Raw genomic sequence first — 14,909 nt, 5'->3', positions numbered from 1 at the left:
AAACTGAGGGTTGATGGGGGGAGGGGGGGTTGGGGGGGTGGGGTTATGGACATTGGGGAGGGTATGTGCTATGGTGAGTGCTGTGAAGTGTGTAAACCTGGTGATTCACAGACCTGTACCCCTGGGGATAAAAATATACTATATGTTTATAAAAAAATAAAATTAAAAAAAATGTTTCAAAGAACAAGAAAAAAAATGAAAAAGTAGAAAGCTTCAGCAAAGTAAATAAAATTCTTAGCAAAGATATAGAAGATGTAAAGAAAAATCAAATGTAAATTTTAGAACTTAAAAACACAATTAAGCAGGGCACGCAGTTGGTTAAGCAACTGCCTTCATCTCAGGTCATGATCCCGGAGTCCCGGGACAGAGTCCCACATCGGGCTCCCAGCTCCACGGGGAGTCTGCTTCTTCCTCTGACCTCCCCCACCTCATGCTTTCTCTCGCTCTCTCTCAGATGGATAAATAAAATCTTAAAAAAAAAAACCAAACACAATAAGCAAAGTTAAAGTTCAGTGGATACGTTCAATAACAGAATGGAGAAACAGTGGAAAGAATCAATAAATATAAAGAACAAGAGGAATTACCCAATTTGAACAATACAAAGAAAACAGACTGAAAAATTAACAACTTATGTATAGCTAACTTATGTATAGTTAAAGTAGTACACTTAAAGCAATCAATAAATACCTATATGCATATGTATATGTATAAAGCTACACAGAAGTAAAATAAAAAATAGATAAATCAAAATGGAATTTTATAAAATGTTCAAGCAACCACAGGAAATCAGGGAAAAGAAAACTAAGAAACAAAACATAGAAAACAATAAATAAAATTGTATACTTCAGCCCTAACATTCAACCTAAATGGTCTACAAAACCAAATAAAAGAAGATTGGTAGATAATTTAAAACATGACTCAACAACATGCTGTCTATAAGAAACTAATTTCAAACATAATGATAGAGACAGATTAGAAGTCAAAAGTTGGAGGGGCACCTGGGTGGCTCAGTGGGTTAAAGCCTCTGCCTTTGGCTCAGGTCATGATCCCAGGGTCCTGGGATCGAGCCCCGCATCCGGCTCTCTGCTCAGCGCGGAGCCTGCTTCCCTTCCTCTCTCTCTGCCTGTCTCTCTGCCTACTTGTGATCTCTGTCTGCCAAATAAATAAATAAATAAAAATATTAAAAAAAAAAAAAAGAAGTCAAAAGTTGGAGATATATAAATATATAAACATGTATAGATATATATATCTGTATCTATGTATATTTAGGAGATCTTAGAATCAATGAGAATAGGAAAACTCAAAAGGTAAGAGTCAATGGTTAATTAACAATTTTTCAATGTTTAACTTCAATAATAAATAAATATAAATTAAAATTACCTTTTTTCCAAAAATAAAATTTATTTTCTTATTTTTTGATAATATACATATAAGAAAATTTGATGTTTTAACCATTTTTTACATTTAAAAAATTAAAATACAACTGACATGTAACATTATATTAATTTCAGGTATACATGATTGTATACATCTATACTGCAAAATGATCCTCACTGTAAGTCTGTTTAATATCCATCAACACACACAGTTACAACTTTTTTCCTTATGATGAGAAACTTTAATATCTACTCCCTTAGCAACTTACAAATATACTCTACAATATTATGAACCACTGTCACCATGCTATATATTACATCCCAGGACTTACTCACTTTATAACTGGAGGTTTGCACCTTTGACCACTGTCACCACTGGGACCACATCCCTCCCTCCCCCCTCCACCTCTGGCAACCACCAATCTGTTCTCTGTATCTTTGAGATCAGTTTGTCTTGTTTAGATTCCACATATATGTAAGTAAGATCATACAGTATTTGCCTTTCTCCACCTGGCTTACTTCATTTAGCATAATGCCCTCAAATTCTATCCACATTGTCACACTAGTAGGATTTCTTTTTATTTTTTAATGGCTGAAAAATATCCCACTGTATATATACTACACTTTTCTTTATGCATTCATCTATCTATGGATACTTAGGTTATTTACATGTCTTAGCTATTGTAAATAATGCTGTAACAAACACAGGGATGCAGATATCTTTTTGATTAGTGTTTTTGTTTCCTTCAAATAAAAACTGCTGAATCATATGGTAATTCTATTCCTAATTTTTTGAGGAAACTCCATGCTATTTTTCACAGCGGCTACACCAATTTACTGTCCAAAATTCCAATTTATGGTACACTAGTGTTCCCTTTTATCCACATCCTTACCAACACTTGTTATTTCTTATCTTTTTGACAACAGCCATTTTAATAGGTATGAGGGGCTCTCTCATTGTGGCTTTGATTTGCATTTCCCCACTGATTAGTGATGCTGAGCACCTTTTCATGTACTTGTTGGCCCTTTGTATGACTTCTGTGGGAAAATGTCTAGTCCAATCCTCTGTCCATTTTTTAATTGATTTTTTTTCTATGGAGTTGTATGAATTCTTTATATTCTTTATATATATTTTGGATATTAACCCCTTATCAGATACATGATTTGCAAATATTTTATCCAATTCCATAGGTTAATTTTTCATTCTGTTGATGGTATCTTCTGCTGTACAAAAGCTTTCTAGTTTGTGTAGTTCCAATTGTTTATTTTTGCTTTCGTTACCTTTGCTTTGGTGTCAAATCCAAAATATTTCTCCAAGACCCATGTCAAGGAGTTTACTGCCTACGTTTTCTTCTGGAAGTTTTATGGTTTTAAACAGTTTTATATTCAAGTCTTAAATCTATTTTCAGTTGAAATTTGTGTATGCTGTAAGATACCAGACCAGTTTTCCCAACACCGTTTATTAAAGAGACTATCCTTTCTCCATTGTGTATTCTGGCTCCTTTGTCATTAATTAATTGATCATATATCTACACATTTATTTCTGGGTTCTCCATTCTGTTCTCTTTATCTATGTGTATTTTTTAATAGTAATACTATATTGTTTTGATTACTAACTAGTTTTAGAATATAGCTTGAAGTCAGGAAACATGATGCCTCCACCTTGTTTTTCTTTCTCAAGTTTGCTTTGGCTACTCACAGTCTTCTGTGGTTCCATACAAATTTTAAGATTGTTTGTTCTATTTCTGTGAAAAATACTATTGGAATTTTGATAGGTATTGTACTGAATCTGAAGATTGTGTGGGTAGTATGAACATTTTAACAATATTAAATCTTCCGATCCATAAGCATGTAATATCACTCCATTTCTTTGTGTCTCCAATTTCTGTCATCAATGTCCTATAGTTTTTGTTTACAGGTCTTTTACCTTGCTAGTTAAATTCATTCTTAGGTATTTCATTCATTCTGAAGCAACTGTAAATGAGATTGTTTTATTTCTCTGTTAGTTATTAATGTATAGAAACCCAAATGATTTTTATATACTGATTTTGTATCCTGAAAAACTTACTGAATTTATTTATTAGTTCTAACAGCATTTTGGTGGAGTCTTTGGAGTTTCTACATACAATATCTGTCATATGCAGATTATGACAGTTTTACTTCTTCCTTTTCAACTTGGATACCTTATTTCTTTTTCTTGCCTAATTGCTTTGGCTAAGTCTTCCATACTATGTTATCAAAGTGGAGAGGGTGGGCATTCTTGTCTTTTTCCTGATCTTGGAGGAAAATCTTTCAGCTTTTCACCACTAGGCATAATGTTAGCTGTGGGTTTGTCACATATGGCCTTTAATATGCTGAGGTATACTCCCTCTATGCCCAGTTTGTTGAGAGCTCTTATCAAAAATGGAAGGTGAGGGGCGCCTGGGTGGCTCAGTGGGTTAAAGCCTCTGCCTTTGGCTCAGGTCATGATCCCAGGGTCCTGGGATTGAGCCCTGCATCAGGCTTTCTGCTCAGCGGGGATCCTGCTTCCCTTCCTTTCTCTCTGCCTGCTTCTCTGCCTACTTGTGATCTTTCTATCAAATAAATAAATAAAATCTTTAAAAAAAAATAGAAGGTGAATGTTGTCAAGTACTTTTTCTGAATCTACTCAGGTGATTTGATTTTTAAACCACATTGACTGATTTTTGGATGTTAAACCATCCAAGCATCCCTAGAATATATCCCATTTGATCATGGTATATGATCCTTTTAATGTATTGCTTAATTTAGTTTGCTAATAGCTTAGTAAAGATTTCTGTATCTATGTTCATCAGGAATAATGGCCTGTAATTTTCCTTTCTCATAGTGTCCATATCTGGTTTTGCTGATCTTGTACAATGAGTTTGGCAGTGTCCCTTCCTCTTCTATTTTTGGAAGCATTTGGGAAGGATTGATATTAATTCTTCTTTAAATGCTTGGAAACATATAAGCCAAAGATTTATATATAAGAATTTTATTTATTCTTAATTAGTATGGTTAAAAAAAATCAGAAATCAAGAAGTTTAATGATGAAAGACTAGACAAATGACTCAAAGAATATAACTATTAAATTATCTGTTTTGAAAAATATTTAATTATTTGAAGGAAATCTGATAATAAATGAGGCAAGTTACAAAATACTGTTTAATATATTGCCAATTTTAAAACCTTTTAAATAAAAAAGACACTAAGAAGTTCTTTGCCAAAATGTTAAGAATAATTGCACCTGAATTTTAAAATTTTATTTTTTATAATTTTCTGTACTTTTCAAATTTTTTAGAAAGAACATATACATACAAGTAGGAGAAACCTTTTAAAAAATATTTTATTTATCCATTTAAGAGAGAAAGAGAGTAAGCACGAGCTGGGGTAGGGGGATGGGCAGAGGGAGAAACAGGCTCCCTGCTCAGTGGGGAGTCTGATGTGGGGCTCCATCCCAGGACCCCAGGACCCCAGGACCCACAGATCATGACCAGAGCTGAAGGCAGATGCTTAACCATCTGAGCCACCCAGGCTCATCAGGAGAAACTTAAATAAAGCACCATTAAGGGACAAAAGAACTCAACCACACTTTCCTTGCTCCCTTGCTTTCCCAAAGTGTACCAGCCTTAAAGTTCTTCCACCCTCCTCATTTTTTTTTCTTTTCTCTTGAACACTGGAAGCAAGTAGTGTCAGAATTCTGTAGTTTTTCCTCTAGTGTCAGCAGAGTCATGACTTTTCTCAGGTCTGGTTTTCTAGCCACACTCTACTACACTTTTACTGAAAAACCTCACAAATGAAACTGGGTTCCTCCTAAGTTTTCCTGTGATCATTTGGTTTAAAGAAATTAAAAGACTGAGTAAAGCAAACTCCAGGTCTGGGGGTAAACCAGCTGGCTGGAAAAATGGGCTGGTGCAAAGCAGTTTTTCAAAGTGCTATGCCCTACGGCAGGGTAGTTTTCAATAAACGTCAAGTTGAGAATATTTAAGTAGCACCCAATTTACTTTTTACTCCCATAAAAAAGGGAGGGATGAAAGAGTGGAAGTACAGAAATGGCTCCATTAAAATCCAGTTGAGCCAACAGCAGACAGGCAACCCATGGAGGTCACTGGAAGTATTATATAGTTTGTGATGATAAAAAAAAAAACTCACAACTCTTCTTCTTCTTGGATATGTCTAGGTTTGTGCTCTAACCTGAAGCCTTACTGAAAGACACTACTTGCTTTGGCCAGGAAATCCTTAAATTTCTTCAGTGGTTTCTTGTGGACCCTTCAGAAGCTTAGACCTACTGGGCTCACATTCAGAATGCTCTGCTCCAAGGCTGGATAAAGTAACTCTGATTAGCAAAATGTAAGATACAAGCTTTTTAAGTATTATTGTCAGGGAGAGGGGAAATAGTTTTCATTTCATTAAAGCCTTCAAATACCTTGGAAAAATGAATATGCTTACATGAAGTCCTTTCATGAAACAGAAACAGATAGGGGCAATGCAGAGAAACTCTCAGAAGGTGACATGTCATGCCTGATCTGGAGCTTAAGGCGCTGACCTGGATGCTGAACAAATGAGACTGGTATTTGATCCAGTAAATGATGAGGTATGAGATTAAGTATACATTTGAAAAGCACAAGATCTCAATTCCCAAAGGTGGCTTGAAATAGTAATTAGTTGATATTCCAAAGCATTTGTCCTACATTCTGTAAATGCAACAAATAGTCAAAAACGGCCTGTGGTATTCTGTCCTGACTTCCATTTTGGCCAAAAACATTTCTTTAAAATAACAGCAGAAAAGTGTGTCTTGGTTACTCCTTGGTCAATGATTTGCCTCCCAGAAGTCTGGAATTATGCTTAAAGCTCTCAGCATTTCTGCCAACGTGAGAGTGTGGGTAGGGAAAGAGAGTGGGAGAGAGGACATCAAGCCCACCCAACTCCCGGAAATTTTAAAGAAAAGACAAAACTTTCCAAGAGAAATAATCATTTTGGTAAGTGAAACCATTTGTAACTTTAGAGGAGCTTTTTTCTTTCCCTCCAACATATCATAAGAAAAATCCACACTGTGCACTAATAAGCTATAAAGCTTCGGTTTAAAAAGAAGGGTCAACAAGAGCTAAAACCACTAATGTCATACTTCAAGAAGGAAAAGTGGAGGGCAGTGACGCGCCAACACTTTCATGATCCCAATAAAAAGTCTCACCCAGGCTAAAAACTATCTGCCAAATTTATGCCAAGAGCAAGCTTTAGAGCCAAGCTAAAATCTTCTGTGCATTTAAGGAGTGCTATAAAAATAATGACATATTCAGCATCCTGGGAGAGTCTTTCACTTACAGAAATAAAGCAGAATTATCTAAATAGGAAGACAGAAGCTAGAAGAAAGGAACAGAAACAGAAGACAAACTGACACAGAGACAGAGGGGAGAAAAGAGTGAAAGGGGGCAGTGACAGTCAAAAGCAAATGTAAATAGCCAATCTAACACCCACAAGAGAGTGATCTGCTCCCCTGGCAAACAGAATAGCTCCATTTTTAAAGATTGAACAAAATATATTTACACATAAAACAAGCATCACTAAAGTCAAATCCATTTGGGCAGAACTATTTTGAGGTTCCGGCACCACCCCCAAGATTTATTTATTTATTTTAGAGAGAGAGTGCACTGGTGAGATGGGGGCAGAGGGAGAGAATCCTCAGACTCCCTCCAAAGTATGGAGCTGGACTCGGGGCTCGATCCCATGACCCATGAAATCATGATCTGAGCCAAAACCAAGAGTTGGATGTTTAACTGTCTGAGCCACCCAGGCATCCCTGAGGTTTTTCTTTTCAAGGAGCAAAGAGGCTTACGGAGTTAATTCCTGTTCTATAGTCCCCACCAAAAGCCCCATGAAATGGCTAATTTCAGTTCAGTAGAGAAGTCAATGTATTCCTTTTTAAGCCAGGGTGATGAATCCCTTTCCCTTAAAGGACTATAAGAGCTGTCTCAGAATACTTCAGATATAACCAAATAATACAGGATCCCAGATTTTAGAATCAGAAGAGCCTCTGAATGTCTAATCTAACAAACTTACTGTAGGAATCAAATGAGGATCAGGAAAGAAGTTGTCATATTGTCACAATCTACAACTGGAAGAACTAGAGGGGGTGGGGGTGGAATAATAATTTCTGAGACTTAAACTGTTGCCTGAAATATCAGAATCTAACCTATTGTTATTGGAACACATTCTCAAAGAAAACCACATATTAGTTTAAAATACAAGCTCTGGAATGAAAACGCCTGGCCGCCACCATGGGATCTACCACTTCTCCAAGTCTGTGTCCTCAATCATAAAATGAGGACAATAGCATAACCAGTCCTGATAGGTATATAAACATAACATATAAAACAGCAAAACAAAAACTTTGGGATATAATAAGAGCTATTGCCATAATCATCATCATCATCATTATTAAAATAAAGTAACAAGGAGAGAACATTTAATGAGTCCTTGTTGCATACCTGAACTATGGCCAGAAGCTTTACAAATGTCATCTACTAATTTTCACAATATAGGAGACAGGTGTTCTTAAATCCTTCTGAGGACAAAGAGACTCAAGGTCTACCTAGTTGGATATAAAGACAGAGCCTACATTTGACCACAGAGTTCATGAGCTTCCACTATACACCTGCCTATTCTACAAATGTATCTATCAAAAATATATTTGGGATGCCTGGGTGCCTCAGTCAGTTAAGTGTCTATCTTTGGCTCAGGTCATGATCTCAGAGTCCTGGGATGGAGTCCTGCATCAGGCTTCCTGCTTAGTGGAAGCCTGCTTCTCCCTCTACCTCTGCTGCTCCCCCTGCTTGTGCACACGCTCTCTCTCTCCGACAAATAAATACATAAAATCTTTAATATATATATACATATACATATATATGTATATATATATTCCTTAATAAAGAGCTGTATAAAACATGCTCATGACAAAGAAATTCAGATGGCACTGCCAAAGTGGAAGGTAGAACAGTGTATGTAATTTTTCTGAATCATAGCTCCTTACTTTGAAAAAAAAAAAAAGAATTACAGTTGACTGTTGAACAACATGGGTCAGTTAAATGTGGATTTCTTTTTATAAATAGATATAGTACTATAAATGTATATTCTCTTCCTTATGATTTTCTTAGTAACATTTTCTTTTCTTTAGCTTACTATTATCAGAATAGAGTATATTAAAAAATAACATGCAAAATATGGGTTAACCGACTATTTATGTTCTCAGGAAGGCTTCTGGCCAATAGGATGCTATTAGTAATTAACTTTTAGGAGACTCAAAAATTATATGTCAATTTTCAACTGCACAGGGGGATTCAGAGCCCCTAACCCCCATATTGTTCAAGGGTCAACTGTATAACAATACCTTAAACTCATGAGAATTTTTTTTTTAAGATTTTATTTATTTATTTGATAGAGAGAGAGAGAGAGAGATCACAAGCAGGCAGAGAGGCAGGCAGAGAGAGAGGGGGAAGCAGGCTCCCTGCTGAGCAGAGAGCCCGATGCAGGCCTCGATCCCAGGACCCTGAGATCATGACCTGAGCCGAAGGCAGAGGCTTTAACCCACTGAGCCACCCAGGCACCCAAACTCATGAGAATTTTATGAAGAATAACGAAGCTAATGTATGTGAAGTACTTAGCACAGTATATTGAGCAATCAAATATTATAAAAACCAGCATTATTCATTTTACATAAAATTTAATATGCAGCACAGAACTGTATTGGCTGCATGTAACTCAAGATTTAAATAAAGATGTTAAATATCCTATTTATTGTCTTTGAACATTACAACTTTCCCAAAATACACAATCCAGTTAGGTTTTCTTCAGAAGTAAGGATACACATAATTCAAAATTATGACAATTTTCATGGTCACAACCTCAAAATATTTTTGTCTCAGTCAAGGGCATCTAATAATTTGCGTATAGCTATTTTTGTGAATGTTAATCATTCTGTATTCATTAATGTTCCTTAATAATTTTTTTATTCTTAAGACTATATTGCTAAAAAAAAAAAAATAAACCAAAAACAAACTGTAATGTTTATTCTTGAAACCACAGTGAACAAACGACAGTGAAAATTCTACCATCAATAACAGGAAGTGACAGGGTCTCAATCTAGAGTCTCTCAGTTTACTAGTATTTTGTTCATATCAACCAAATAGAAGGCAGTGTTTAGTTACCATTTTGCAGATGAAAAAACAGAGGCATAAAGTGGGCTGGTTAAGACCCTATAGTTCCCGTGCATTAATGGACAAGAAAAGCAAGCAAATACACTTATATCTCAAGTATACTTTCACATTTGAGCTGAGTTCTTCTTTCCACATTTACTGGAAGACCAAATATTATTTTTCAGAATTTGAAGTGGGAGTTATTTCTGAATAAATTATACAAAACAAACCAAAATAATTTAAACATGTGAAAACACAAGTCCAATGAATGGGATCTGAACATCCTTATAAGTTTCAAAGGGATGAAGAACTCTTAGATCTTTATAGTAATAAATATTGTAGTGTACAAAAGTCCTTTGGGAATCCCCACTCATATGTTATGCCATGATAGAAGATCAAGGTGTCAGGTCCACTTAGAATTAGGGCATTTTTGGCTTCTTTATGCTTTAATTCATATTTTGAAAAAGCAGTTAAAAATGATTCTAAGAGAAATATAATCACTTTGCCTCACTCTCTTCTACCCCCCAAATACAGAATAAATTACGAATTTTAAACACTAATATTCTGTTAGTTTGCATTTGCCCATGTAGATGGAAAAGAAATGTGACCTTGGGCAATCACTATTCTTTAGTGAAAGCCTTTTTCAGCTTGAGAAAACATTACCTGATTGATAGTGGCTTTCCTAGCTGAAAATAAATGTCTACTGCTTAAAGGCGAAGAGTTTCTCTGCAAGCAGCCGGGATACCTAGGTGAGTCATGGATGAAACAGTCTTCAGTCACAAAACTTTATCAAAGAGGTCTGACCAATGGCCCCTTAATATAGACATGCCATTCAGGAGTGGAGCGCTGTATTTGCTGACTTCTATGATGTACACAGTATATGATATAAAGAATAAATAAGGACAGTTCCTAGGTCAGATATAATGCTGCTACTTGCTGATCATATGAATGAAATCAAGGTAGGCAATTGTGGCCAAGATGCTGTTTAATATTCCAGAAAAAATTAAGGTTTCAGAGATTTACATCCTTGCTGCACCGCCTATGAGCTATATGACAATAGACAAGTTCTTTAACATCCTTTAAGCTCAGTTTCTTCATTTGTATAAACAAAGAAAGAACTTGCAATGGTAACCTTTCAAATGCTGAAAACTATGTTTGGTGTTAAAGAGTTTCATTTATGTTTTATGGATAATGCATGCACATGTTCTAAAAGACTACAGTGGGAAAGAAAAAAGTCTCCTTCTTATTTCTGTTTCCTAGGCGCTCAGTTCCTCTCCTAGAAGGCAACTACTGTGTCTAGTCAAATGCAAAAATTTGGTTTCAATATTCCATGCTGAAATGTTGAATTCATTAACATTTATTGAGTGCCTATTATGTGTCAGAGCCATTCAGGGTGCTGTGGGGAGTACAAAAGATGAGCTCACGGTCTAGAATGGGAAATGGTACCCAACTAACTTTAATATGAGGCGATAAACACAACAGTAAAAGTTTAAGAACAGCAGAGAAAGTAATTAATTTAATCAACAGGGTGAATAGGAATAAAGAGTAAAATTAAGAACAGGTTTCAAGGAAAATGAAAAGTTTCAGGCACCATACCAAAATTTTATTAAGGTCTCTCTAGCTTAGGCCCCCTGCTTCAGGAACTGGGATCCTACCACCTCTAAAAATTCTCTGTAAAGGTATTCACTTATGGCTAAAAAGGAAAAGTCAGCCCAATAGGAGAATGTCAAAGGGACTAGTATGTATGCTGTAAGGGATCTCTTTAGGAAGAGAGAAAAAGAGGGATGAAACAAAAGTCTATTCCCAATCATGCAAACACTCATTTGAAAGGTATATAAACTCATCTAAAAAATGGATTAGTAACTGGGGAATTCAAGTTGCAAGTGTAACTTTGGTATTCCCTCTGATCTCAACACGGAGCATTTATAGAATAACTGATCTTTCCAATATGCTTAGTACACCAAAGCAAAACCAGTTTAAGACTCAAGACACCGTGTCTCGCAGGGCTGCCTGGAGCATCAGTACAAGTCATTGAACTGTAATGACATTACCAAAACGGTGGCAATTCTTCAACAAAATATTCTAGTTTAATGGAATTTAGGTCAGATCCTTATACGCTAATATCCTGGGTTCATGTATGAAATGGCTGAGCTTAAAAGGCAGTCCCAAATAACCATACAGTGATATGTCAGAAAGTTAGCCTAGTATTGCCAGAACAAAAACAAGTCCATTCCCTTAAGTGGATGTTTGCCAGGCTTGACCATAGATTCTAGAAAGTGGGAATCTGCTACAGTGAATGCTTTATAAAGATAACCTTAAAACACAAATTCACATGCCAGCCTAGAAACATAAAACGTAAGTGATTTGAGGGCCATAATTCCTTTATTTTTATTAAGATAATGTAAAAGCTCTCAAAGATGAGAAACATACTACTTAAACATAATGCTGCTTTTAAAAATATGACATAAAAGATGACTTGAAATACTTTGCCAAATATTCCAACTGATACCCATAGTTTACCAAAGGCTCAAACAAAGAAACAGTGACCATAAACATAAGGGCTAAGTCTAATAAAGGACTCTAAGCCAAGATCACGTTTGCTAAGTTTAAGTGACGTAATGGAGATATAAAGATGTGGATTATTAAATTTTAATCTGTTTATGGTATATTTAAAGCCTTACGCTTTTTAAAAAAATTCCTTTAGTTGACATGCAGTTCAATATTGGTTTCAAGAGTAGAGTTCAGTGGTTCATCGTTTACATATAACACCCAGGGCTCATTGTAACAAGTGCCCTCCTTAATCCCTATCACCCATCTATCCTATCACCCACCCACCACCCTGCATCAACCCTGTTTTGTTCTTTATAGTTAAGAGTCTCTCATTGTTTCCCCCTCTGTCTCTTTTTCCTGTTCATCTGTTCTGTCAACAATGCAACAAATATTGATTATCCTCTCTGTGGCAAGCACCACTACCAAGCACGAGAAACATAAAGCCAGCCCTTATTCTTAAAGAGCCCTCTATTATAAGACATTACCTTCCCCCTCTTTTTCAAGGCATCCTATCCACAGGGAAGTCCAATAATAATGCCAACCAGAGTTATCTTAAGCCAAGCAGTGACAGAGCTATCAGGATCCACATCTCCTGTTAAGTAATTCGTGCCTCTTTTTCACTGTTTTTGCAGGCAAATTAATCTCGATCTCAATATACCTAAAAGCATCAGCATAGACAGTGACTTAAGAACTGCTACCAGTCTATCTCCAACTCACTCCTGTCCAGGGATAATTATGGATGTTGTAATATCTGCTTACCCAGCTTCTGTTTTCACCATATGTTTAGCTTCCGGAAAATATCAAACTCAAATATGTTATTATTTAAAGCTGCACTTCCAATCCAGGTCCTTAGATCAATGAAAAAAAATTCTCTTTTGGTATTCAAAAATTCAGTCACAAAACATTAAAGTCACAACTTTTTGCAGGATATTAGGATCACATCAGAGGTAAGATTTAAACTTCAGCACCCCAAATCCTGGCGATACAATGTTCTAATCCTATAAGAATACCCTATTCTGTGATTACTATGATAGCCTCTTAAATACTGTGAAGTATAGGAAGAAGGACAAAGCTCCTATTTTTCTTCTCTCCATTCACAACTTAGCCCCAAAGTTCTGAATATAAGCATTTTCTGTAACAACAAGCTACCTTTATAACATCCAGATAATTATAGGTTCAGGTCAAGAACTCTAGACCATATTGATTACATCTCTGTGCAATCAGGACCCTCCAGCACTGTTTGTATTCACGATAACAGGGACAGCTTTTAAGTATCTGTGACACTAAGAATTTTCAGTCCTATCAATGCCAGAAATGGAAAGCCAATGACCAGTCAGGCCTGTCAGTTGTTGCCTGAAGCAATAAGGACAAGCTGGGAATTCATCATACTGGAACTTCATATGCCAGCTGCATTCACACATTTTCACCACCTGAATAGTTGATTCTCTTCAACTCCCACGTGGCTCATTTCAGCTTACAGTGTTTTGAAATGAATATTTGATCAGGCAGGGTAAAAAGAGGTTTGGACTTATCTGAGGTGTCATCCTAATGCACTTTAAGTAATTCTAAGTATCAGGAGCTAGGTGTCTGTAGGTCCCATGCTTTGCATATTTCTGAAATGGACCTGTGATCCTAATTAAATATGATTAAATGAGACAAGCCATGTAAAAACACCTAGCAGTGTTGGGCACAAAGCTGTTTATCAATAAACATTGGTTCTCTGTTTTTTTGTTTTGTTTTGTTTTTTACTTCTATCTAAATGGTGAATATCCTGAAGATTCCTCCTAGATCACTGGGAGATGGGGACCTCAGGATGCCAAAGAAATTTAAGAATTACCCTAATTCTGTCAAAATTCTAAACCCTCACCCAAATATAAACCTAAGAAATACAGAAACATTTAAAATTGCCTCAGGGACATCAAAAGAAAGCTGGGGTAGCAATCCTCATATCAGATCAATTAGATTTTAAGCCAAGGACTATAATAAGAGATGAGGAAGGACACTATATCATACTTAAAGGGTCTGTCCAACAAGAAGATCTAACAATTTTAAATATCTTGCCCGTAACATGGGAGCAGCCAACTATATAAACCAATTAATAACAAAATCAAAGAAACACATCGACAGTAATACAATAATAGTAGGAGACTTTAACACTCCCCTCACTGAAATGGACAGATCATCCAAGCAAAAGATCAACAAGGAAATAAAGGCCTTAAATGACACATTGGACCAGATGGACATCACAGATATATTCAGAACATTTCATCCCAAAGCAACAGAATACACATTCTTCTCTAGTGCACATGGAACATTCTCCAGAATAGATCACATCCTGGGTCACAAATCAGGTCTCAACCGGTATCAAAAGATTGGAATCATTCCCTGCATATTTTCAGACCACAACGCTCTGAAGCTAGAACTCAATCACAAGAAAAAATTTGGAAAGAACCCAAATACATGGAGACTAAAGAGCATCCTACTAAAGAATGAATGGGTCAACCAGGAAATTAAAGAAGAATTGAAAAAATTCATGGAAACAAATGATAATGAAAACACAACAGTTCAAAATCTTTGGGACACAGCAAAGGCAGTCCTGAGAGGAAAATATATAGCAATACAAGCCTTTCTCAAGAAACAAGAAAGGTCTCAAATATACAACCTAACCCTACACCTAAAAGAGGTGGAGAAAAAACAACAAAGAAAGCCTAAAGCCAGCAAGAGAAGAGAAATAATAAAGATCAGAGCAGAAATCAATGAAATAGAAACCAAAAAAAAAAAAAAAAAGAACAAATCA

General features: G+C 36.0%; 1 protein-coding gene across 1 annotated transcript in view; it reads right to left on the bottom strand.

The window, feature by feature from the left end:
• LOC111151262 (BCAS3, microtubule associated cell migration factor) overlaps positions 1 to 14,909 on the bottom strand; it is a 578,517-nt gene that overhangs the window by 235,781 nt on the left and 327,827 nt on the right. The gene's annotated exons all lie outside the window — the stretch shown is intronic.

The sequence above is a fragment of the Enhydra lutris genome, unplaced genomic scaffold, assembly GCF_002288905.1.
Source record: "Enhydra lutris kenyoni isolate GAN:26980312 unplaced genomic scaffold, ASM228890v2 scaffoldscaffold26, whole genome shotgun sequence".
NCBI classification, from domain to species: Eukaryota; Metazoa; Chordata; class Mammalia; order Carnivora; family Mustelidae; genus Enhydra; species Enhydra lutris.
This window is presented reverse-complemented; position numbering and strand designations above follow the sequence as displayed.